This window comes from Orycteropus afer, unplaced genomic scaffold (assembly GCF_000298275.1).
Source record: "Orycteropus afer afer isolate SDZICR_OR568_19922 unplaced genomic scaffold, OryAfe1.0 scaffold00074, whole genome shotgun sequence".
Taxonomy (NCBI): Eukaryota; Metazoa; Chordata; class Mammalia; order Tubulidentata; family Orycteropodidae; genus Orycteropus; species Orycteropus afer.
In genome coordinates this window covers 11,690,373-11,693,604 of record NW_006921661.1, presented here as the reverse complement: position 1 = coordinate 11,693,604, position 3,232 = coordinate 11,690,373, and positions in this window count along the sequence as shown.

Sequence of the window (3,232 nt, the reverse complement as noted above, 5' to 3'; positions counted from 1 at the left end):
TTGTCAAAAACTTGCTAGCAGAAAACTTTCCCAATAGAAAGATGAAAAGATATCCATCCAAGAAGCTCAACTAATCTCATATAGCATAGACCCCAAGAGAAAGTCACCAAGACATATCATAATCAAACTTTCCAAAACCAAAAACAAAGAATAAATTTTGAAAGCATCTCAGGGTAAAATTAAATGTTACCTACAAAGTTTTTTAGATTGGAAAAGTATTTAATGTAGATTAAATTATTTTTATATCTCTTAAACTTGAGCAACTTTATTAACTAACTTGTTGACCATCAGTCCACCCAGAGGTAGATAAAATACTTCTACTTTTCTTGTTTTATATGTATTTCTCTTCTAGACTATAAAACAGATCTTCCAGAGTGGGGAAGAAATTAATTCAAACAACTGAATTTATATCAAGCACTGTTTTTTAGGTATATGTCAGGTAAATAAAAAGTATTTGTTTTAATTTCAACCACTAGGAATGTTGTTGTTGTTACATGCCATGGAGTCAGACTTGACTCATAGCGACCCTCCTTGGGTTTGGGAGGCAGAATAACTGTGGAAGTAGATTGCCCAACCTTCCTTCCGAGGAGCGGTTGGTGGGTTTGAACCACCAGCCTTCTAGTTAGCAGTCAAGTTCCTAAGACACTATGCTACCATAGCTCCTTACTGTTAGGAATAGCATAGAATAATGTACCTGAAAACATTTGGAAAACAATCACTGAATAAAACAAACAAACAAAAAAAAAAAAAAACTAAGCCCATTGCCATTCAGTTAATTCTGACTCATGGCAACCCCATATGTTACAGAATAGAACAGGTCCATAGTGTTTTCTTCACCATAATCTTTACTGAAGCATATTGCCAGGACTTTTTCACAATACTGCTGGGTGGGTTTGAATCACCAATATTATGTTAGTAGTCAAGTGCAAACAATTTGTGCCACCTAGAGTCCTTAATCACTGTACAGATGTTGATTAATGTAATCCTTGAAGAACAGTCAAGTTGTTCTGTTTTTGTTTTCCTGGAAGTCCTTTCCACTTGTTTCTATGCTGCTGAACTTCCTCTTTTGCTTAAAAGGGTGAAGCCCTGCGGGCCCTTGACATTGTAATTCAATTTTACTTCTTCCTTCTGAATTGTAAGAATCCATTCACTCATTTTAAGAGATTTTTAATGCGTATATACTTTTTATCGGGTTCTATCTTATCAGCTGGACATTCTATCAAAGCATCTATTATCCAGTTAATTGTGCACAAAAATACATTTAATAAATTATTTACAAGAGACACATGGCTAACCAAACTGTAAAAGGAAAAATACTAGATCCTTAACACTATATTCAACTTCAAAATAATGATTCAATTCTATTCTAAATTAAAACATGTTAACATGGAGTCAATGTGTCATTTTTTTTTCTCCTTTGATTCTTTTTATTCGTCTAAGTAGATATCAGCTAACTACCCTAGGGGGCAGTGATGTGCAAAATATCAGAATGACATAGAAGTCCCTGTGGTACATTTGTTGCAGCTGGGTAAATGACTGCACCATCAAGATTCCTTATAAAGCCTCCACTCTCAGACTCACAGAAGGGGTTGCCTTCAGATATCCCACTCTAAATAAGGATAAGAGAAATTTCCCCTCCCTGTCTAAAATCCTAGTCCATCAGCTACTCTAAGAAACAGTACTTTGTTTTGTACATAAAAAAAAATGTGTCTGATGGTTTTAACTGTATTATAAGTCATTTAGCTTAGATAAACATAAGAAAGAATTTCTTAAAAGTGAAGTTGAAGGAACTCATTCACCTAGTCTTCTGGCATTGCTCCATCAACATCTTTATTAGTGCATCTTTAGTTCTCCACATCTTGAAAGGTAAGAATCTCTCCACTTACTCCTGGCCCCTGGCCTGCAAAGAAAGTTACTAATTATTCTTAATTTCCATTGCTTTGTTCTCTCCTATGGAGCTAATGCCTATTCAGAAACTCCAAATTTCTTACAGATATTTGTTTCCATCTCTTTAGCTATTCATAGCAAAAATTATGTTTCCTAAATACCAAAAAAAAAAAAAAACCCACTGCTGTCAAGTAGAATCCAACTCAAAGCGACCCCTCCTTGGGTTTCGGAGGCATTATCACTACAGAAGTAGATTGCCCAACCATCCTTCCAAGGAATGGCTGGTGGATTTGAACTGCCAGGCTTCTGGTTAGCAGTCAAATGCTTTAGGCACTATACTACCAGAGCTCCCTTCTTAAATACATATATCTTATGTATTATTTTATCATTATTTACACATATAATAACTAAAGCCCAAAATACAAGCACTGGCACATTGTTGTTTAACTTATATTTCTAATTAGTTTGTTAGTGCAACAAATTGATTTCATTCATTTTTTTAAGCATACAGCAACCTGAATCTTTATTTAGTTAGTTAGTTCTAAGCCCTAGAAGCAATGTGACACAGTAAAAAGACAACATCTTTAGGTTCCAACATATCTGAGCTCACAAACTAGCTTCATTTATATATATCTATGGAAACCTGAACAAGTAAGTCCATCACATCCTAGGTCACTTCACCTTAAAAGTGAGATGCTAGACACGATTTCCTAATGGTGCTGTAAAAATAAAATCACACACGTAGAGATATGTACCATAGAAAATGGATTTATATTAATTTCTATTTAATTATATATTAAATCCATCCTCTTAACTATCTCCCAACCTTTAACCTCCTTTGGATTTCAGTCAAGGCATAAGTACCCAAGGTTACTTATCTCAAAGCCTTAGATCAACCAGCTCATAAATATGGCTTCTGCTTCACGTCCATGGAGCTGGTTAGCTTAGTAACACTCCACATACACTCTTCCTAAACTCAGAAAAATATGGAAGACCATCAAAACTCCCTCTCCAGAAATGGATAAATAATTTAATTAATCAAATTGCCTTCCATTTCAATAATTAAAATAGCACTTTGTCACTTTTGGAAGATTTTGTTGGTATTACTGCTTTGACAAAATCATCATCAAATGATTTTGTCACTAGATTTTGACTTATAATATAGAGCTAACTGATTTTTGTATGCATCAACATCTAACTCCAGACCTTCCTTTACATAAAGGGTCACTAATATTTTAGAAAATCAAACTTCATATTCTTCTTTCTATCTTTAATCTTCATAACTCATGCTTCTTGGAATCTGGATGAGGATAAAGCCCCTTGCTCTTTTCCTAAAATCCTCAGG